Genomic DNA, 24,184 nt, shown 5'->3' with positions numbered 1-24,184 from the left:
TGCCATCAACTGCTGCTGCTGACTGGTTTTTAGACCACCACGTAAGGCCTGATTTGCTGCCAGATCAGCAGCGCAATGCTATGCTGTCTTATTCTGTCATCACCATTCCAGATCAGCATGTTTTCTTCTGTAGTAATCATCATTCTTTTTGAAGTCCCTCTGGACTCTCATAAACCAGTCACATCCCACTTATTTGACAAGTTCTCATTTTGTATTAGCTGGAGGAAACTTGCTTTAATGGTATGAACATTTCATAAGCTGATGGAGAACACTTTCTTGGCCAACTTAATTGGCTTGGAATCCAGTTGTTCCTTATTGAATGCACCCCTGGAATTTTCCTATGCAAATATGTCTGTTCCCTTGGTACATGGTAGCCAATATGTCACCTCTACTGTGAAGCATTGTCATAAGTTATGGACAATAATGCTGGTGCACACATCTCCTCTCTAGAATCTACTGTCATTTTCATCCAAGGATGATTATCTGCCTTGAGGGGTGTGGCACCCTTGGCTGACTTCTGAGTTTACTTCTTCTGGGTGGGCTGTCTACCAAGACTGCAGAACCCCTCCTGCCCTCCGCATTCTGTATTTTTCCTAAAGTCACCAGATACTCAACTTTCACACCTCCACTTTTAATAGAAACACCTCTGCCACATGAAGGCAAGTGACGGGCAGTTTGGCTGTCAGAAATTATTTATTCTGGCAGCCATTTGGGGCATTTTATAGGAGATGGGAGTTCATCCTCAACTCTACCCTGGCCATAACAGCCCAAATTATAGTTCAGAATTAAAGGACATGAGCCTTCATCCATGAGCCCCCATCCATGAGCCTCCCCTATTAAATCTAAACTTGTATCTTTGAGAGCTTTTACTATAAATCTCCCTAGCCAGGAATCATTTTCACAGTGGATGGAAATGCATGAATTCAAATGAATTTGGATGATGAATTGGAACTCAAAGGAGGAGACTAATGAAGAGGGAAAAACATTTCAGAGTGATTGATTTGTCTGGTTGACTTTTGCCAGATTGTTCATTTTAAATCATTAATTTTGGTGTCCTGTAATGTTGCTGTGTGTCATCAAACAGTGAAAACAGCTGCAAACTGCTCTACCAGAAATGATTTCATCTTCTCCTTTCCTTTCTCTCTTTCTCTCTGCTCCCCTTGCCCCCGCCCCAACATATTCCAGGAAAGCACAGTGGAATAAATCCTCTCTCAAAGGAATAATGATGCATTAGTTCTAGGGAACTTTAGATTTAAATATGACAATATTATGAAGTTTGGGGGAAAAAATAACCAAGACCATATTTGTTGGGAGGGTGGGAAATGACTTCCATTTGTTTTTATAGTAATAATTAGTAAGTAAAACCTCATTTTCAGAAATAGCACTTTGCATGGGTTTTGCTCCCTACTACTTGTTTCTGTTGAGGAAGCAGAAATGTGCAGCGGAATGAGAAGAGGACTGGGAAGAAAGAACTCCTGAGTTCTATTCCCAGCTCTGAGACTTTTTTCAGAGTAGCAGCCGTGTTAGCCTGTATCCGCAAGAAGAACAGGAGTACTTGTGCCACCTTAGAGACTAACAAATTTATTTGAGCATAAGCTTTCATGGGCTACAGCCCACTTCATCAGATGCATAGAATGGAACATATAGTAAGAAGATATACACATACATATAGTAAGAAGATATATATACACTGTGACAAAGTTCCTCCTCTACCTTGGTGGGTCTTGTGCTTATTGGTGGATTTGCTCGCCTCAGAGATTCATGGCAGCCCTCAGTTTGGCCGTTTTCGTGAACCCACAGTCCAGGTCAACTCCTCCAGTATGAAGTAGGGAGTTGTGGGGGATGGAGGTATGGGGGGAACCCAGGTCCTCCCTCTACTCCGGGTGCCAGACCAGGACCCTGTGGATTGCAGCTGTCTAAAGTGGCTCCTGTAACAGCTGCATGACAGCTACAACTCCCTGGGCTACTTCCCCATGACCTCCTCCCAACACCTTCTTTATTCTCACCACAAGACCTTCCTCCTGATGACTGATAATGCTTGTACTTCTCAATCTTCCAGTAGTACGCCTTCTCACTCTCAGCTTCTTGCGCTTCTTACTCCCAGCTCCTCGCACACGCATCACAAACTGAAGAGAGCTCCTTTTTAAACCCAGGTGCCCTGATTAGCCTGCCTTAATTAATTCTAGCAGCTTCTTGATTGGCTGCAGGTGTTCTAATCAGCCTGTCTGCCTTAATTGTTTCCAGAAAGTTCCTGATTGTTCTAGAACCTTCCCTGTCACTTTACCCAGGGAAAAGGGACTTACTTAACCTGAGGCTAATATATCTGCCTTCTATCACTCTCCTGTAGCCATCTGGCCTGACCCTGTCACAACACATAGAGAACATGAAAAGGTAGAGTACGAGGCTAATTAATTAAGATGAGCTATTATCAGCAGGAGAGAAAAAACTTTTGTAGTGATAATCAAGATGGCCCATTTAGACAGTTGACAAGAAGGTGTGAGGATACTTAACATGGGGAAATAGATTCAATATGTGTAATGACCCAGTCATTCCCAGTCTCTATTCAAACCCAAGTTAATGGTATCTAGTTTGCATATTAATTCAAGCTAAGCAGTTTCTCATTGGAGTCTGTTTTTGAAGCTTTTCTCTTACAAAATTTCCACCTTTAGATCTGTTACTGAGTGGCCAGAGATGCTGAAGTGTTCTTCTACCAGTTTTTGAATGTTATGATTCCTGATGTCAGATTTGTGTCCATTTATGATTTTGCATAGAGACTGTCCAGTTTGGCCAATGTACATGACAGAGGGGCACATGATGGCATATGTCACATTGGTACATGTGCAAGTGAACAAACCCTGATGGCATGGCTAATGTGATTAGGTCCCATGATGGTGTCACTTGAATAAGTATGACAGGTTTCAGAGGAACAGCCGTGTTAGTCTGTATTCGCAAAAAGAAAAGGAGTACTTGTGGCACCTTAGAGACTAACCAATTTATTTGAGCATGAGCTTTCGTGAGCTACAGCTCACTTCATCAGATGTTTACCGTGGAAACTGCAGCAGACTTTAAAAGTCTTTAAAAGACTTTAAAAGTCTGCTGCAGTTTCCACGGTAAACATCTGATGAAGTGAGCTGTAGCTCACGAAAGCTCATGCTCAAATAAATTGGTTAGTCTCTAAGGTGCCACAAGTACTCCTTTTGAATAAGTATGTGGACAGAGTTGGCATCAGGCTTTGTTGCAAGGATAAGTTCCTGGGTTAGTGTTTTTGTTGTGTGGTGTGTGGTTGTTGGTGAGTATTTGCTTCAGGTTGTGGGGCTGTCTGTAAGCGAGGACTGGTCTGTCTCCCAAGATCTGTGAGAGTTAGGGATCATTTTTTTCAGGATAGGTTGTAGATCTTTGATGATGCTCTGGAGAGGTTTTAGTTGGGGGCTAAAGGTGATGGCTAGTGGCTTTCTGCTATTTTCTTTGTTGTGCCTGTCCTGTAGTAGGTGACTTCTGGGTACTCTTCTGGCTCTGTCAATCTGTTTTTTCACTAGAGCAGGTGGGTACTGTAGTTTTAAGAACACTTGATAGAGATCTTGGAGGTGTTTGTCTCTGTCTCAGGGATTGGAGCAAATGCGGTTGTATCTTCGAGCTCGGCTGTAGACAATGGATCGTATGGTGTGTCCTGGATGGAAGCTGGAGGCATGTAGGTAAGTATAGCAGTCAGTAGGTTTCCAGTATAGGGTAGTGTTTATGTGACCATCGCCTATTAGTACAGTGACTCTGACAGCTTTAGCTGAGTCACTTAACTGCTCCGTGTCTCAATATCTCCATCTGTAACAGGAATACAAGATGTAACCAAAGAGTATAAAGGTTGCTTATAAAAGCTACAGTTTGGGGCCTCTCTGATTTGTGGAATTATTTGTTTGTGTTGATGTAAATGAACGTGGTCAGGCACATTTTCTGTTCTAGAGACACTACTGTGTATTCCCTATTTCAGATACAAAGCATCTATCTTAAATCTATAATAGCCATAAAACCAGAAGGAAATTTTATAAATGCATCTACCATATGGGAATCCCAAAACTTTCATGACTAAGCCAGGGAAACTGTTCATGTACACCTCAATAGTATGGGAATTATTTATCCAAAGTAATTGGTGACTACTTAAAAATAACAAATATATTTGCAGAAATCACAAATTATTTATATGACAAGAAATAGGCTCTATTTCTAACAAATAATGGACCAGGTCCAGAGAGGGCCAAGATTTACAAAAGCAACTAGTGGTTTTAGAGGCCCCCATTTTTGGTTCCTACCTTGAAACAACTTAAATGGGCTGATCTCCAGAAAGTGCTGGATGCCCACCTTCTGAAAAAAAGGTGTAGGGCCATGTAACAAGTTGCGCACCCTTAAAACCAGGGGTTGGCAAACATTTTGGCCTGAGGGCTACATTGGGGTTCCGAAACTGTGTGGAGGGCCAGGTAGGGAAGGCTGTGCCTCCCCAAACAGCCTGGCCCCCACCCCCTATCTGCCCCCTGACTGCCCCCCTCAGAACCCCCACCCCATCCAACTCTCCGGCTCCTTGTCCCCTCACCGCCTCCTCCGCCCCTAATCAGCCCCCCAGGACTCCAGTCCCTATCCAACCCTGCCCTGCTCCCGTCCCCTGACTGCCCCAACACATAGCCACACACCCACCCCCTGACAGGCCACCTGGGACTCCCACGCCTATCCACGCCCCCCCTGCTCCTTGTCCCCTGACTGCCCCCTGGACTCCCTGCCCCTTATCCAACACCCCCGCTCCCTGCCCCCTTGCCATGCTGCTCAGAGCAGCTGGGCTGGCAGCCATGCCGCCCAGCAGGAGCTCACAGCCCCATCGCCCAGAGTGCTGGCAGCATGGTGAGCTGGGGGGAGGGGGAGGAGAGCAAGGGAGGGGGCGGGGTCTAGCCTCCCCAGCCAGGAGCTCAAGGCCTGGGCAGGATGGTCCCAAGGGCCTAGTTTGCCCACCTCTGCTTAAAACGGAGGCACCCAAAATCTTGACCAGGTTAGATTTCATTTCATTTGATTATTTAGAAAGTTTCTGGCTCAATCATACTTCAGGAAAGTTGGACAACTAATTCACTGTATGTTGTAATCTTGGCACACACAACTTTGTTCTGAAGAGTGCTTTGCTTGTGTGAAATAATAGCAGTAAAATAGGGAAGTGTATGTTCACTGTGGGAAAATGTCCTCCAAGTTTAGCTACAGTACATGCATTCACTTTGCGTTTGCCTTGAGGTTTATTTATGACTGTATAAACTACTTTGACTTTTACCGCCCCATGGGAAGATACTTAACCCAACACTTGTAAACAGAGTAAACACATCATTTCTTCTTGCTGTTACGATAGTTCCCCATTTATCATCTGAATGTATAGTCACTGGCATTTGGGGTATTTTACCTGGGTGGTGTTTTTTTCACACCAGGATTAACTGATAGGGAGCAGTGTCTATTTAATTTCCAACCAGAATCTAAATACAGTTCTACTGAAGTGTCTCATATATATTGCCTCAGAGTTAATTGTTTTTGCTGCATTGACTAAAAGTCTAGTAGATATCTCTTTTCACAAATGCATTTTCATGAGTTTCCACCCCTAGAGGAAAGCTCATTCTTCCAAAGGAAGATGTTACAGCAGACCTGACAAAGGACATTCCATTGGAGCCTTTAGAGAGAGAGGAAGTATTATTAAACACAAGGACAAATGGACAAGCATCAGAAGTAAAACTGAAGTTCTGAGCACCTCCAGTGTGTATTATACCCACAGCATTTTTCTCAAGACTCTCAATGTCCTGCCCAAATTCCAATTCGGGTAATTATGTTTTCTTGACTTCTAATTTCCTTTGTACTTTAAATGGAATTTGGCGTTCTTTGGTATGTTGTTAATCAGCTGCTTTGTTTCATCCCCAAGATGGCTACATTTTAGTCATAGGTGAAAAGATTCCCTTATATACATTTTGTACTCCTACTTTTGGACTCCTTCTGGATGAAAAAGTCTGTATAAGAGTAAGGTTATCCTCATCTGAACTTTTTTCCCCAACTACCTTAGGCTGCCTCAAGCTAGAACCCAGCAGTTATTCTTACAACTGACCATTGCAGAGAACATTGTAACACACATCCGAGGGCTGCACAGCCCTACAGATTTGAAAATGTCAGTAAATATGGCAGAACAGTTGCTAATGAGAAAAGTTAGTGGAGGCCCAGGAAATACGAACTGAAAAGTTACATCTCAGCAGTGAAGGCAGGGATGTGGGAGTCATTGTTGTGGGCTAGCTGTGTTATAATTAACATCACCTCCCTGGTTGAAATGTTGCTTTTTTCTGGGGACATGAATCCTAGGAACATTGTGGTGTTTAGATGTTGCTTGTAATTATTAGAATTGGGAGCATCGGCTGTTGGGAGTCTGAAAGGACAGGAAACAGGAAGGAGGGGGAGGAGTTGAACAGAACCAAGCAAAGTCTAAGGCTTTCACAGACAAGTGGCGGGGTGCTAAGGAAGCAAAGTTTGAGTGTGGTTCCTTTGTTAGAATACGAAAACCTGGAATTTTATGCAAAGGGGACCATAAATTCACAGCTCCTCTTAAAATCATAGAGAAGAAGGGACCTTACACCTATCAACTTTCTGATGGGTGGGTATGGAACGCTTCTTATCTTGCACCTGCCTATGCACCAAGAGGAGATTATGCCAACACGCAGTCTGCACTGGATGGCTTCACCATAGTACCAACACAACAAGACATTGCACTGGAACCGGGGCTTGAGACACGGCCTGTCAGACCCAGACAAACACCTGCCTGGACTAGAGACTATGTTATGTAGTATCCACAGTGTTTTCAGTATAATATTTCTGCCAACAGTATAGTGTCTTGTTTCATATTTGTTCCTGTGGTTAGAACAATAATGTTTATTTTAATTGGGAGAGTTTCTTAAGGAGAGGGGTGGGGAATGTGGTGTAGATGTTGCCTGTAATTATTAGAATTGGGAGCACTGGCTGTTGGGAGTCTGAACGGGCAGGAAACAGGAAGGAGCGGGGAGGAGTTGAGAGGCTGGGAGAAAGTTACAGAGCGTGCAGCAGCAGCTTGGTAAAGAGGTTTCCACTTTGAAAATAAAGTCCTGTTGAAGCTTATTAGTACCTTGCCTGGTTGATACAACAAACACATACACCAACGTGCATGTACTTTCCCACTGCAAGATATAAAAAAGGGATACATTCATCAAGCATTACACTAGGTGGATGAAATATGTGACCACAATCTAAAGAAAATGAGCAACAAGTGTCCCTGTGATATCTGATTTTGAGGAATGAATAGTAACTTGGTGCAGAGTCAAGTTTAATGATCAATACAATTCCAAGTTATTACATTAAGAAAGTTATGATGAGAGGGTTTTGACTTAGGGCTTTGAGCTGAAGAAAAAAGTGAAGCCAATGAGCTGGATTTGTGGTCAGAAAATATAAGTATGGTATATTTCAAAATCCAATCCTGAGTTTTGAAAGTAGTGTTGTGAATATAAAATAAACATCTTAAAAATAAAATGCAAAAATTATTTAAATTTTGAATCACAGTGTAGTATGGTGTAGTATTTCTCAAAATGTTATATTTGGCTATGGTAAAATATCTCGGTATATTTGTGGAAATCCATTAGTGCTCTGATCTAGCTGAACACTTAAGCTCATGCTTGAGTTTAAGCACTGAATAATTTGAGTGACTACAGGCTTAAATATTTTTGTTGGATTGATGCCTAACCATGCTCCCACTGAAATACCCTTGTACAAATTTGGAGCCTGCAATTCCACTCAGTCCTATTTCTTGTTCAGCCAATCGCTCTGACAAACAAGTTTGTTGACATTTGCAGGAGATAATGCTGCCTGCTTCTTGTTTACAATATCACCTGAAAGTGAGAACAGGCATTCGCATGGCACTGTTGTAGCCAGCGTTGCAAGATAGTTAAGTGCCAGATGCACTAAAGATTTGTATGTCCCTTCAACCACCGTACCAGGGGACAATGCATCCATGCTGATGATGGGTTCGCTCGATAACAATCGAAGGCAGTGTGGAATGATGCCTGTTCATTTTCATTACCTGAGTCAGTTGACACCAGCAGAAGGTTGATTTTCTTTTTTGGTGGTTTGGGTTCTGTAGTTTCCGCATCGGAGTGTTGCTCTTTTAAGACTTCTGAAAGCGTGTTCCACACCTCATCCTTCTCAGATTTTGGAAGGCACTTCAGATTCTTAAACCTTGAGTGCTGTAGCTATCTTTAGAAATCTCACATTGGTACCTTCTTTGTGTTTTGTTAAATCTGCAGTGAAAGTGTTCGTAAAATGAACAACATGTGCTGGGTCATCAGCCAAGACTGCTATAACATGAAATATATGGCAGAATGACAGTAAAGCAGAGCAGGGGACATACAATTCTCCCCCAAGGAGTTCAGTCACAAATTTAATTAACGTATTATTTTTTTAATGAGCACCATCAAAATGGAAGCATGTCCTCTAGAATGGTGACCAAAGCATGAAGGGGCATACAAATGTTTAGCATATCTGGCACATAAATACCTTGCAATGCCAGCTACAAAAGTACCATGCAAATGCCTGTTCTCACCTTCTCACACTGGTGACATTGTAAATAAGAAGAGGGCAGCATTATCTCCTGTAAATGTAAACAAACTTGCTTTTCTTAATGATTAGCTGAACAAGAAGTAGGACTGAGTGGACTTGTAGGCTCTGAAGTTTTATATTGTTTTGTTTTGAGTGCAGTTATGTAACAAAAAAAATTACATTTGTAAATTGCACTTTCAGGACAAAGAGATTGCACTACAGTACTTGTATGAGGTGAATTGAAAAATACTATTGCTTTTGTTTGTCATTGTAAATATTTATAATAAAAATACACATTTTGATTTCAATTATAACATAGAATAACATATATATGAAAATGTTGAAAAATATCAAAATATTAAATAAATTTTAATTGGTATTCTGTTTAACAGTGTGATTAAAATTGTGATTAATCGCTGTTACTGGTTCAGTCACAGAGACCCCCTTGAGGCTGTCACCTGATGTGCTGGAATTACCTCTGAGCCCATTTTCCACTGCCAGGTTGGGACTCCAGAACCCTCCCTTGTTGAGCCAGACATGCTAGTCTGCTGCAACACAGACCCAGGTCTGGTCCACACCCTGAAAGCTACAGACTTTAACCAAAAACTGCTCAGCAAGTCACTTATCTCCAGCACTCAGACACCCAGTTCCCAATGGAATCCAAACCCAAAATTAATCTGTTCTACTCTGTATAAAGGTTATAAAGGTAAACTCACAAATTGTCCCCCCTCTATAACACTGATAGAGCGATATGCAGAGCTGTTTGCTCCCCCAGGTATTAATCACTTATGTTGGGTTTACTAATAAACAAAAGTGATTTTATTAAGTATAAAAAGTAGGATTTAAGTGGTTTCAAGTAATAACAGACAGAACAAAATAAGTTACCAACCAAAATAAAACAAAACATGCAAGTCTAAGCTTAATACATTAAGAAACTGAATACAGGTAAAATCTCACCCTCAGACATGTTCCAATAAGCTTCTTTCACAGAATAGACTCCTTCCTAGTCTGGGCCCAGTCCTTTCCTCTGGTACAGTTCTTGTTAGTTCTAGCTCAGGTGGTAACTAGGGGATTTCTCATGACTTCAGCTTCCTTTGTTCTGTTCAACCCCCTTGTATAGCTTTGGCACAAGGCAGGAATCTTTTGTCTCTCTGGGTTCCCAGCCCTCCTTCTAAATGGAAAAGCACCAGGTTTAAGATGGATTCCAGTATCATGTGACATGGTCACATGTCCTCTGAGACTCCTAGTCTCCATTCTTCCAAGGCTGGCCAGCAAGTCCCCTGGAAGATTTGCAAGTAAACAGAGCCATTTACAGGTATTTGATTCCGAAACACCTTTAATGGCTTCCACTTAACATGTTTACATCAGTAACACAAGTTTATATCTTATTCTCCTAACTCCAGACATAGAAATAATACATGCAAACAAATGGGATGACTACACTCAGTAGATTATAAGCTTTGTAATGATACCTTACAAGAGACCTTTTGCATGAAGCATATTCCAGTTACATTATATTCACACTTATTAGCATATTTCCATAAAACATATGGAAACATCACAATCACGATTAATTTGTTTGAGTTAATCACGTGAGTAAACTTCAATTAATTGTATGTCATAGATAGCATATGTCATAGATAAGAAGCAAGAATATCAAAAGCTTAGTTTTTCTGTAAGTGAAGTAACTTTGGTCTTACCCCTTTCAGTGCTGTCTTGCAAATAGTCACAGTTGGGAAGGAAAGATTTAATATACAATGATAAGTCCAATTCATAATGGCTGTTGCTTGTGTCTATTGTTAGAATAATAATTGTTATGCCTCTGCAGTTTTAAGGGCAGATACATTACAAGTACCTTCACCTTAGAAGAACAGAATTATTGTACCCTGCACATTTAAGAGCTAAAAGAAAGCTGGCCTCTTCCACTCACAAAAACAAAGTCTACAGTTACAATTGTAGATGTAAAAAGAAAAGGAGTACTTGTGGCACCTTAGAGACTAACCAATTTATTAGAGCATAAGCTTTCGTGAGCTGTAGCTCACGAAAGCTTATGCTCTAATAAATTGGTTAGTCTCTAAGGTGCCACAAGTACTCCTTTTCTTTTTGCGAATACAGACTAACACGGCTGTTACTCTGAAATTGTAGATGTATTTTTAGCTGACATTCAACAGAACTGTGCTGCTTTTCAAATGTGCCTTGAAATGTCCATTTTCTTTAGCTCCTCTGCTCTATGTGCTTGCTGTTTGAAGATAAGTCAGTCATTTGAGTGACTTAGGGATCAGGAAAAGCAGCACTCAGCAGCATGCTGATGTTGGCAAAGGCAGTGAAACGAGCAGGTCCTGAAATGTCCCCCCTTGTGTGCCACCTGATATCTTGGTTAGAGACATCTGTAGGAGGATGGACTCTTAAACACTGTTAGGGAATATTTATGTACATAAGGCCAAATCCTGTCCCAGCCTCCCTGGTTGCAGTGGTTCCCTTGACAACAGAACCAATAAAATTCTGTAGAATTCCAGGGACCATGCAGGGAGTGGGGAGTATGCTATTGCTGTAAAGCACAGAGGCCAACTTTGCAGGGATACCTGCAGATAAGAGCAAATCCTCTCCTCCTTCCTCCTTCAGGGAGTCCTCCCAGTTCATCTTGTAGAGCACACCTCGCTGAGTTTGTAGGATGAGTTTTCATAGCTTCACATATTCTAAGCCCAGAAGGGACCACTGTGGTACCTAGTCTGACCTCCTACATAACACAGGCCATAGGACTTTCCTCTATTAATTCCTATTTGAATTAGAGCATATCTTTTTGAAAAAACAAATTGAAGTGAGGTGGGCCAGTGGAGCTATGATTATGCAAATACACTGGTTAAAGCCCCGGTAAATATTGGGGGTAGGCAGTATGAACCTGCTGTAGGGGCTAAGACAGTCAAAAGATTGTAGTAGTAGCTCTTAATCACCCACCACTACAACACTGCAGTCACGGGTGGAAAATTGGACTTTCCTGATCCCTCCAGGCCAACCCAATGTGCACCCCATTTGCCTGATCTATGTGTTCAGTCCAGGATACGGTCATTAATGTATGCACCCAGTTCACTGAAGTAGTTTTTCAACTTTCTTCTTTCTCCCTCCAAAGACACTGTGAGTTGTTTTCCCACAGCACAATGAAGATCTGCCTACTCGTTTTTATTATTATTTAACAAGTCTTAGAACATCTAGACACATTACTTTGAAATATTTTTTTCAGGACAAGTAAGCTCAAAAGTAAATACAAGCATATAATGTTTTTTTCCTATTTATACTGAGAGATTGTGATGGTTCTTAAATTTGATAATGAAAAGGAATAGTGATTCTTGATGGTTAAGGGTATAATTCCTTCCAACAAAAGATAGTTTCAAAATGACTTTATACAGTTCTGAAGACTCTCTAGGCAATTTTAAAAATGTACATGTCCTGCTTACAATTTGACCAGCTTAATTCAGTGGTGCTTGACCTTTGCTATTCTTACAACACAAATATGTATCTAATTTGGATGGTCAGCAAGTGTCGTGGTGATTAACTTTAAAAAAAATGCCACCTTTCATAGCGGCATAAAGCTTTATTGTGATGAAACCCTAAATTATTTTTTCAAATTGGAGCAAATCAAACTTGGGTTTGGAAAAGCAAACAAAAGCTGAAATACTAACTTGAATGTTATAAAGTGCACATCCGTCATAAATTGCAAATAATAATAATCATAATAATAATAATTAATAATTAATAAAATTGGCAGGTAACCAAGAATAGGTCCTCTCAAGTTTCAATCTTCAAATCCCAATGAAATATCCATGAAACAGTTCTTGTGATGCACTTCCAGTTATGCTCCTGGATGGAACCCAAGAGTGCAAAGGAAGGAAATAATGAAGAGATCTGTCTCCCCAAAACATGAAAATGTTTTAGAATGTCAAGGATTTTCCTAGAACAAACCTTGGTTCAAGGGAAGTTTTAGTGTATCTATTTCAGCATTGCATGACTGCACAGAGGTTTTTGGGGGCCCAGGACAAATCCGAAATGGAAGTCCCTCCCACCTGTTCAAAGAAATTACCACTGAGGGCTTGTCTATACTGGCAATTTATAGCGCTGCAAACACCCCCCTGAGCACCGCAAGTTTCAGCGCTGTAAAGCACCATTGTAGACAGTGCACCAGTGCTGGGAGCTGCCCTCCCAGCGCTGGTAGCTATGCCTCTTGTGGAGGTGGGTTTTTTTAGAGCACTGGGAGAGCTCTCTCCCAGCACTCTGCCGTGACTACACAAGCCACGTTAAAGCGCTGCCACGGCAGAACTTTAGTGTAGCCAGTGTAGACTAGCCCTCAGAAGCAGCCGCAATGAGAGCGGGGGTGGGGCGGGGGTTGGAGAGAAACTTACCCTGCTGTAGCAGCTCCTGTCCCATGGGCTAGACCTGTCTCCCTCTCTGGGTGTTGTGACCTGGCACGTGAAGTCGCAGCGCCACTCAGCTTTGGCCTGGCCACCCCTCTATTATGACTCTGCATGCAAGGTCACAATGCCAATCACTCAAATTTGTCCCAGTCACCCCTCCATCATGAGGTTTGGGAGCATTCTCAAATGCGATGCCCAGGGCAAACTGACCCTGTTGCCCCCTCCTTTGGCCAGCCCTGCAGTACTGAACTCTGAACATTGAAAATTGTGCTGGCCAGCCTACAGTTTCCTGAGAAAGAGGAAGAGGTATTTTTGAACCTCTAAAAATTAGGAAGAACTACAGACCTCCAGATAGCTCCTCTTTCCATTCCAATTGTTATTTATAAAGGATCTTCAGTGTGCTTGTTGCTGTGCAAACTAAAAGTGAGCCTGCAATCTAGTTCAAACATTTATAGTACAGCAATAAATAGTGCAGATGTCTTCACTGAGGTCAACACTGCATGATTTTGTGAAAGAAATATGTTACCAGGAAGGATACAAAAGCTAAGAGGGAGATTGCTTGGTGTATGTGAAGTGGAGAAGTCCCAAACACGGAAGAGGTGATATGTAGTATGGTGCAAGGCAACGTAGGTGAAAAGAAAATGGAGGAGTAATTAGGAGGAGCATCAGGACTGATATAAGGGAAAAAATGAGAACACATACATTATATAATTGACTGAAGTGTTTTGTTTTACTTGGCTGGTGCTTTACTTGGTACTAAGAGAGTTCTGTGTGTGTGTGTGTGTGTGTGCGTGCGCATTAGACAAACAGGTGAATTATACATCTAGTTCATGGAAAGTATAAATAGGAAGAGTGAGGTTTGCACAAAGATGTAAGTCATATTTTGTCAGTAACAGGTAAGTCTTTTGGTCTCAATCACCTACCGTAGACAGTACTGCTATTAATTCATAACATAATAGACATTATTGAAAAAAAGCGGAATAACAAAAATCAGTGGGTTACTGTAATGCATGGTTATAAAATATACAAGGAGGACAGTTTAGGTCAAAGAGGTGTGGGGAGTTTCAAAAAGATGTACCAAAAGATTCCTCAGAATCTAATCAGATAAAATTTGTGGGGAGAGACCCCCTACTAGAATATACATGGATATAAATCCAAAGTGATAAGAATACAAATGTAATATCAGGATATGCTACCTGACTCCTGATCAGGAAAAGGATACTAAGTGAACAATACCAATCAGATCAAAGAGGCAACTATGTCTGACAAAACAATAATAATGGGCAACTTCAGCTACTAGCCTATCAGCTGGTCAAATTTCACATCACATGCAGGGTTTGAAAAGCAATTTCTCAACACTGGTAACCAGTCTTTTCCCTTCTGTGACCCCATGTTACACCAGAAGAAAGTTTCATGGCTTCCTCCCATAAATAAATTCAGAGAGTGGTCATTATCCATAGGTTTGAAAATGTATGCTTATAAAAAATTGCTTCTTGGAATATCTAATTCTACAGCACATGAAATAAGAGACTATTCTTAATTTAGTCTTGGAGCGTTAAGTATAATTGAGCCACTGAGTAACAGCGCCCATAGTGTAGGTTAAGCATTTTGTGGAGAGGCATTGTACCAAAAATGAGCCTGGTAACCATAAAATTTAAAACAGGAGATTTCCATGTGGTTCATAGTCAACATCAATATGAAGTCAGTGGGAGCTGATGGTACTAAAATAGGTGCCTATGGTTAGGCTACTACATCTGTCTTTAGGTGCCTAAATAAGTGGCTACTTTCAAAAGTGCAGAACAACCAACAGCTCCAATTCACTTCAGGGAGAGGTAGTGGGTATCCAACTTTCTTGAAAATGAGGTCACTTATTTAGGTGCTAAAGCATTAAGTTAGAATGCTGCTTTTAAGCACTCATTTTTAAATCTGGCCCAGAATGTTTTAACAGAAAATTGTGCCTGTTTCCCATTCTTCTGTAAATATTAGCATAGCAAAGGAATGTATTGTTTCCCATTGCACTTCTATTGTCCTGTGTTGACAAGAGTTACAGTTTGTGTCTGTCTTATGCCAGCCATGTCCATGGAGAAATTCCAAACAACCTTGAATATAATACACAGTAGTATTTTACATACCAGCTGTATGTTTACAGATTGTTTGCAAGCTCCCACTTAATTGTAATTGTTCCTAAACAATGAAGGCAGCAGCTCTGTTCTCATTCTGCCGCTGACATTTGCATTGAAGAAGTAGTATAAATATGGTCTTGCTGGCACTGTTTCTCATGGGAAATAATGACATTTTCCACCATCAAAAAACAAAAACTTCACTTCATATTTTTCTAGTTGAGGGAATTGAAAAATATGGTTTTTACTGCTTCCTTTTCGTTTTTTAGGTATTATTCTTGCACCTGAAGACGTGGATACGCTAGACAGTTTGGTGTTAGAGCCAAACAATAATAAATTAATATAGTAAAGTGAGAATATGTGTAAAAAATAAAAAGCATAACACCTTTGGAACACATATGACACAAGGACTGGTTCTTGTGTTCTTCAGACAGATTTTAGGGGCTGGAGGTATTGAGTCTGATTCTCGACAGCCTTGCATCTTGTGTAGTGATTTACACCTGGGCAGAAGGAGGAAGCCCCCATGCTAAGGACCCTCCGTCCCCTCGCACCTAAACTTTTGGAGGCAGGAGCTACAGTCTTTTTAGTAGTATTATTTGTCCAATGTTTAACACACTGGTACACGTCCTTGATTGAGGGTCTAGGTCAGTGGTGGAAAACCTACAGCTGGCAGGGTAATCTGCTAGCAGGACACGAGACAGTTTGTTTACATTGACCATACACAGGTACAGCCACCAGCAGCTCCCAGTGGCCGAGGTTCACCGTTCCTGGCCAAAGGGAGCTGCAGGAAGCAGCAGCCAGCCTGCGCCACTTCCCACATCTCCCATTGGCCAGGAATGGCAAACCATGGCCACTGGGAGCTGTGGGCAGCTGTGCCTGCGGACGATCAGTGTAAACAAACTTTCTCGCATCCCACCAGTAGATTACCCTGATGGGCTGTGTATGGCCCGCAGGCCACAGGTTGCTCACCTTTGTCCTAGGTGCTACCATAATACAAATAATAAATAATCTTCTTACCTAGTCACAGACCTCACCTGCAACATTCCAACCAACCTCAGCCCCAGGCCCTGCCCAACCGTTCTCCCAGACTGTCCACCAGACTCCTACACTGATTGTCGCTCCTACTCCAGCATGTCCACACCTGGCACGCAAAACCTTCCATGAGTTATTGCCATGACCCCAGTGTCTCAATTCTCTGTAGGTAAAAAATATTGAGACTGGAGAAGCAGCAACACTGGAGTTCATGGAAATGCAGCAGGAATGAACTTTTCCCAGCATTAACTGCTGGGCCTCTTTCTAATGCATCTATATTTTAGGGAAAAAGTTGTTCAGAAACATAAAGGAAGATAAGTCATGGTGATAGATGACCAATGAAACAAAATGATTTTGAAGACACACAAACTGCACAGCTGTGCCAGTTACAAAGAAAATGCATCTGACCATTTCAATGCTTCTAGTTCAACCATTTGGACAGGTTAGCTTGATTCTATGCCATGGCGCTGTCAGAGCTGCTAGATAATATGTAGATTTCTCACTGATCTCCACAGGATATTGCTGTTATTTCAGGATTTATTACTTTGCAAGGAGAATGATGGACAACTATTCTCACAATACTAGCATACTCTCTGAAAATATTAAAATGCTGAACTTTCAGAAAAATGCAGTTTTTAAATATGATTGTCTTTATGGAAAAAAACCAATGCCCTGAGCTTTGAGCAATGCTGGCAGAATCTGTGAAAGCTTATATAGACATCCTTCTGAACTTTATTCTTGACTGCCAGAATTCTTGCTGTTCCATTCATTCCCAGGCAATCCCTGTGCTGGTATGGCCTCCCAGGGGTATGAGCAGCCATCATAGAGGCTCTTCTGCTTTATGCCAGTGCAATAGGACCTGAGGATTTGGGTGACTTAAAACTATCTTCCCATCCCTCCTGAGTTATGCCTGTAGGACCAAGCTCAGGATCTGGACCTTAGTGTCTGGAAAGCTGCCTTTTGTATTATTCTCCTCTGTTGCATTAGTAATAATCTCAGGTATTTTCAGCAGTTCTTATGTGCATTCCATTACACTCACATGCCATAAGCCCTACACTGTTCTCCTACAACATGTGAGCTGTCCTATGCTTAAACTCTTTTCCATGCTGCCATCCAATGTTCTTTTCTATTTTCAGTCCTCATCAGTTGAAATGGTTGTTTTCAAAATCTGAAATATGTGTTAGGCCTTATTGTAAATGTCATTTACCTTTACAATACTGTTCTTATGCTGATACTTAAAATGGAAAAAGAAATACAGAAGTAGGTTTAACTACTGTAAATGGGAGCAAAAATGTAATGATGGTCATTGAATGTAGCATGCATAGAAACACAAGGTATACCACCTTCTGTTGGTGGAAAGTACAAGATTTGAAGCCACATAGAACTCTTCCTCAGGTCTGGGAAGGAACTCAAAGTATCTGAACTAAATACAAGTCGAGAAAAATATTTTGTTTCTTGAATTTGCTCATGTGTGTAGCATATTTAGGTATTCAGACACCATGGTGATGGAACACAGTATCAATCTTTAGAAGATAAAAAGGATGAATATAGATTTTGACTGGTTAATAATTTACACTAATGATACACCATTGAATCGGATAACACAATTTTAGTAAGAGAAGTCTGGAATGGTTTATTTAAAAAAAAACGCACACACCTGATTATGGTTTATTTAGATGACAGTAGCTCCTAGATGTTCCTATAGAGGGAGATCTGTGATATATATGTACAGACAGTTTAGTAAAAGATACACTCCCTACCCCAAAGAGCTAACAATTTTGTCAAGACTCTTCCAAAAAAAAGTTGTGGTGAATGTATCTAAAATAACAGTCGTCAGAGGTACTGTAGAATCTTCAGTACATTTTTATGAAAGCTTCCCTTGATGTAGAAGTGCATTTCAGCTGAAACAAGAGCTTTGTTTGGAACTGGTAAGCACTCCAAGTTTTATTCCCTTTCTAACCTAATAGGTTTCTATTTTCATGCTTAAGCTACTCCACCTGGATAAGTGTTCTCAGCCTTTCTTCTTTTCACTGTTTATGAACTTTCAAACACTAGGAAAGAACTGAGGCCAATTTTTTCAAAAGTAGCGACTGATTTAAATTCTGGTTTTTTGGGTGTCTGCTTTGATACTTTAGGTCTGATTTACAAAATTGCTGAGCACCCACAACTCCAACTGGAGATAATGAGAGTTTCAGGTCTTTCACCCCCCTAAAAATAAGGCCCAAGGTGTCCAAAACTGGACACCCCAAATTATTGACTAGTTTTGAAAATGTATCTGAGAGAGAGATTATGACTGCCCTGATACAGATAAAGGATAAAGAGAAATAGATTGTACACCATGGTATTTGAGTGTCTACTAATTGAAGGCCACTCCTTCAGTAAGTCAGATGCTCCCTAGACTATGTATTTGACACTTTAAAAAGCAGCTAGTAAATAAAGCCACATCATTGCCCTTTAACATCCACTAATGTACTAGGTGTATGTAGTCCTAAAATTATGCAGTTCTATTGAACTAAAAATTTCCTTTACAACTAGGGCTGTCGATTAATCGCAGTTAACTCACACGGTTAACTCAAAAAAAATTATCGCGATTAAAAAAACTTATCATGATTAATTGCAGTTTTTATCGCATTGTTAAACAATAGAATATCAATTGAAATTTAATAAATATTTTGGATGTTTTTTCTACATTTTCATATATATTGTATTCTGTGTTGTAACTGAAATCAAACTGTATATTATGTTTATTACAAATATTTGCATTGTAAAAATGATAAATAAAAGAAATAGTATTTTTCCATTCACCTTTTACAAGTACTGTAGTGAAATCTCTTTGTGGTGAAAGTCCAATTTACAAATGTAGATTTTTTTTGGTATATAACTGCACTCAATAACAAAATAATATAAAACTTCAGAGCCTACAAGTCCACTCAGTCCTACTTCTTGTTCAGCCAATCGCTAGGACAAACAAGTTTGTTTACATTTACAGGAGATAATGCTGCCCTCTTCTTATTTACACTGTCACCAGAAAGTGAGAACAGGCATTTTCATGGCACTTTTGTAGCCAGCCGGCCATATTTACGTGCCAGATATGCTAAATATGCGTATGCCCCTTCGTGCTTTGGCCACCATTCCAAAGGACATGCTTCCAAGCTGATGATGCTCATTTAAAAAAATAATGCATTGCTTAAATTTGTGACTGAACTCCCTGAGGGAGAATTGTATGTCCCCTACTCTGTTTCACTGGCATTTTGCCATATATTTCATGTTACAGCAGTCTTGGATGATGACCCAGCACATGTTCTTCATTTTAAGAACACTTTAGCTGCATATTTAATGAAACACAAAGAAGGTACCAATGGAGATTTCTAAAGATAGTTGTACAGAATTCAACCCAAGGTTTAAGAATCTGAAGTGCCTTCCAAAATCTGAGAGGGACAGGGTGTGGAACATGCTTTCAGAAGTCTTAAAAGAGCAACACTCCGATGCGGAAACTACAGAGCCCAAACCACCAAAAAAGAAAATCAACCTTCTGCTTGTGGCATCTGACTCAGATAAAGAAAATTAACATGCATCAGTCCACACTGCTTTGTGTTCTGTTATCGAGCAGAACCCATCCCTAGCATGGAGGCATGTCCCCTAGAATGGTGGTTGAAGCATAAGGGGACATATGAATCTTTAGCGCATCTGGCACGTAAATATCTTGCGACGCTGGCTACAACAGTGCCATGAGAATACCTGTTCTCACTTTCAGGTGACACTGTAAACAAGAAGCAGGCAGCATTATCTCCTGCAAATATCAAAAAACTTGTTTGTCTGTGTGATTGGCTAAACAAGAAGTAGGACTGAGTGGACTTGCAGGCTCTAAAATTTTACATTGTTTTATTTTTGAATGCAGGTTTTTTGTACATAATTCTATGTTTGTAAGTTCAACTTTTATAATAAAGAGATCACACTAGGGTACTTGTATCAGGTGAATTGAAAAATACGATTTCTTTTGTTTTTTTTTTACAGTGCAAATACTTTTAATAAAAAATAATATAAAGTGAGTACTGTACACTTTGGATTCTGTGTTGTAATTGAAATATATATATATAAAATCAAAAATATTTAAAGAAATGGTATTCTATTAATGTTGAACAGTGCAATTAATTGTGTGATTAATCACGATTAATTTTTTAATCACTTGACAGCCGTACTTTCAATATTTAGTGCTGCTTGTATGCTCAGTGACTAATATGCAGGTCAATCTTGCATAATCTTATGGGTATAGCTCCAGAACCAAAGCATTGTCTCAACTAATTTGCTGTGTGTGTTTAGCAGAGATACTGTATGCTTTATTGCTTTGTCAATAACATTTTGAAACAAACTAAAATAATGATGTTGTGAACACATTCATATACTATAAAGCAGTGGATGCTGTCAAGCATTTCTATTCCCATTTTGTTCCAGCTATTTGACTAAATTATTGAAGATTTCTTCTTGTAGTTCATATATTGCACATTAATGCAATGTTCCATTTAGCTTTCCAAATGGCAACAATGTAGAGGGTATAGTACTCCTCTCCCTATTATGATGACTAAGATGGACATCCTGATTTACTCTAGTGCATCTGTGAGGACAATCAGGTCTATATACTTGACGTGTTTTGGCTATCCCATCTCTTTTCTCTCCAACTTCCTGATGGAGTTTTCGTGACACCACAGCGTGTTCATAAAGCTGCTGCCCATAAAGCTGTACATGTACTAAGAAGTGCAATAGCATCATTTCTATCCTCAAAATACTCTGCTGGCTCCACATTTATTTCAAGACCCAGATTAAAATTGCTGCCCTTGGTTTTAAAACTCTGGATTTCATAGAATCATAGAATATCAGGGTTGGAAGGGACCTTAGGAGGTCATCTAGTCCAACCCCCTGCTCAAAGTAGGACCAATCCCCAACTAAATCATCCCATCCAGGGCTTTGTCAAGCCTGACCTTAAAAACCTCTAAGGAAGGAGATTCCACCACCTCCCTAGGCAACCCATTCCAGTGCTTCACCACCCTCCTAGTGAAACAGTTTTTCCTAATACCCAACCTAAACCTCCCCCACTGCAACTTGAGACCATTGCTCCTTATTCTATCATCTGGTACCACTGAGAACAGTCTAGATCCATTCTCTTGATCTATCCTTTCCAGTCTAGATCCATCCTTTCAGGTAATTGAAAGCACCTAACAAATCCCCTCTCATTCTTCTCTTCTGAAGACTAAATAATCCCAGTTCCCTCAGCTGCTCCTCATAAGCCATGTGCTCCTGCCCCCTATTCATTTTTGTTGCCCTCCGCTGGACTCTTTCCAATTTTTCCACATCCTTCTTGTAGTGTGGGGCCCAAAACTGGACACAGTACTCCAGAGAGGCCTCAACAATGTCGAATAGAGGGGAATGATCGCATCCCTTGATCTGCTGGCAAAGCTCCTACTTATACAGCCCAAAACGCCATTAGCCTTTTTGGCAACAAGGGCACACTCTTAACTCATATCCAGTTTCTCATCCACTGTAACCCCTAGGTCCTTTTCTGCAGAACTGCTGCCTAGCCACTCAGTCCCTAGTCTGTAGCAGTGCGTGGGATTCTTCCTTCCTAAGTGCATGACTTTGTCCTTGTCCTTGTTGAACCTCATCAGATTTCTTTTGGCCCAATCCTCTAATTTGTCTAGGTCCCTCTGTATCCTATCCCTACCCTCCAGCGTATCTACCACTCCTCCCAGTTTAGTGTCATCTGCAAACTTGCTGAAGGTGCAATCCACTCCATCCTCCAGATCATTAATAAAGATATTGAACAAAACTGGCCCCAGGATTGACCCTTGGGGCACTTCCCTTGATACTGGCTGCCAACTAGACATGGAGCCATTGATCACTACCCGTTGAGCCTGATGATCTAGCCAGCTTTCTATCTATTTTGTCTCATGGGCTCAGTTCACAACATGGCAAACCCAGATTGTGCGCCTCTGAAGCATGGTTGCATCTGATCCCCTTGCCTCTCCACATTCCCTCCTCTTGCACCAGCCTCCTTTCCTAGCCACTGGAGTCAGTCAGCACTCCAGGAGTGCACCCCATGGCTGAGCAGCTGAGCCCCCCTCTCCTGGGGGGGGGGGGTGGAGAGGTGACCCCACCCCAGATCCTACAATAAAGAAGAAACTATTTAAACGGGGGGAGGTGGGGCACTGATCCCTGTCACATGACAGCTTCTTGACCTTGTGTAAGTCTGACATACATCATATGACTGGGGACAGGAAACAAAGCTTACTTAGAAGAATTCCTGTGTCACATCCTTACTACATACACATAGTACAGTCTTGCTATTTTTCATTGCAAAAGCCCTCTTTTCTATATCTTTAGCCAGATGAAATAAAACTCCTGTATTTCTCTACCTCCTGGACTCTGAAATTTTCTCCGCCTTGTCTATGACTCAAATTATGTCCCTCTTCTGCTTCTTAATTAACTCTGGAACACAGTTCACATGAAAAGTCTTTAAAATATATTCTATGTTGTACATAGCCTCAGTGCACTTATTTTCTCTCTTGCTAAATCAGAAACTTCAGGGAGTGAGGGATTAAAAAAAGAAAGAGTTGTTTATATTTAAAAGTCTCTTGATCCATTACACAAACCGCTTCAATGCCCAGTCCTATTCATAAGATGATCAACTGTTGCCACAGTTCATAGTCTCACCTGCTTATATAATTCTACTATACGTGAATTATTAAAAAAAAAGTAAACACAAATTTCCTTTTTGACATGTGTTAGGAGGTAGACTGGGAATAAATATCAGATTTTTTTGCATACGAAAATAATTAAAATTAATAACTGGCTGACATAGTACCTTATTTTAACCCAAAAATCCCAAATCTTACATCAATACTATATGTAATGGGATGCCTTCATCAATCAGGGAAATGCAGCCACCTTTGGAATGTAAAGTGTCAGTCTTTAAGCAGTTAATAGCTAGATGGTACTACAGTTCAGGACAGAAACAGAAAAACAATGTATCTAGTGGCAATTGCCACGGAAATTTAGGTGGGTAGAATGTAATTACATGCTTGGAATTTGGCCAGGAGCCTGAGGCTAATGTTCCAACTCTTGTAGAAAGTACTAAGGCTCTTTAATGACAACAAGTGGTCAGGACCTTGGTTTTAATTAATTAATGTTTGAATAGTACTTTGAAGATGTAAACTATAATATTATTTTACATATCCTTCCAAACAAGGCACCTCGTGCAGGCAGGGCCTTCTAACCCCTTAATAAATATTGCATTTGTTGTGAAGTAAAGTTTGTGAAAAGATACAAAAATAGAGTAAAAGTTTAGGATAATGTTAACTGGTCTGCGGGGAAAACTAGTGAGGAATGAGAAATGACCCAAAACTAAGAATACTCCTGCAGTTCTGGTAACTATGTGCCGGACGGGCTTGTTTTGTGTTTGTGTGAATATGGTAGGGACTGGGATGGGATGGGGGCTTCTGATTAATAGATTCAGAATTGCTCAGTTCTCTGTCTTTGGGTCTGTAGAGGTAACCACAAGTTTGTTACAATAATAAGAATAGAAGAAAGGAGGTTGGTTTTCCTTTTTCTTTTTCTTTCCTTTTTTTTTTTTTTGAGTCCCTGTGTGATATGTGACTGTTAGATTTTGTAAGGAGTGTAAGGTAGGAAACTGAGTCATGAGTCCACCCAAATTAAGTGCAACCAATTTTCATCTTTATTTATAAATTTTCAGACAGATTTATTGTCACATAGTTTCTGATTATATGTTTATGACAGAGACTAAACAGATAAAGCAAAACAGGTGGGGTCCAAGTTTGCCAACTACTTGGTACCAGGAAGCGCTCCTGTATTTCATGATGAGTGCCTCAGTCATAGGTGCTGACTTCCTGGGGTGGATCTTCCTGCTCTGCCCCAGGTCCTCCCCCACTCCACTCCACCCCTTCCCCCAAACCCCTACCACCTGCCTCTTCCTGCTCCTCCCCTCATCCTCCCCAATGTCTC

The 24,184-nt window shown here is 40.8% G+C and overlaps 1 pseudogene; it reads right to left on the bottom strand.

Annotated features, from left to right (window-relative positions):
• Window positions 1-7,818: 7,818 nt before the first annotated feature.
• The window catches only part of LOC140913602 (E3 SUMO-protein ligase ZBED1-like), a 69,598-nt pseudogene continuing 53,232 nt past the window's right edge, over window positions 7,819-24,184 (bottom strand).

Source organism: Lepidochelys kempii, chromosome 6 (assembly GCF_965140285.1).
Source record: "Lepidochelys kempii isolate rLepKem1 chromosome 6, rLepKem1.hap1, whole genome shotgun sequence".
NCBI classification, from domain to species: Eukaryota; Metazoa; Chordata; order Testudines; family Cheloniidae; genus Lepidochelys; species Lepidochelys kempii.
The sequence above is the reverse complement of the archived record's forward strand: the minus strand, read 5'-3'. Positions and strand labels throughout refer to the sequence as shown.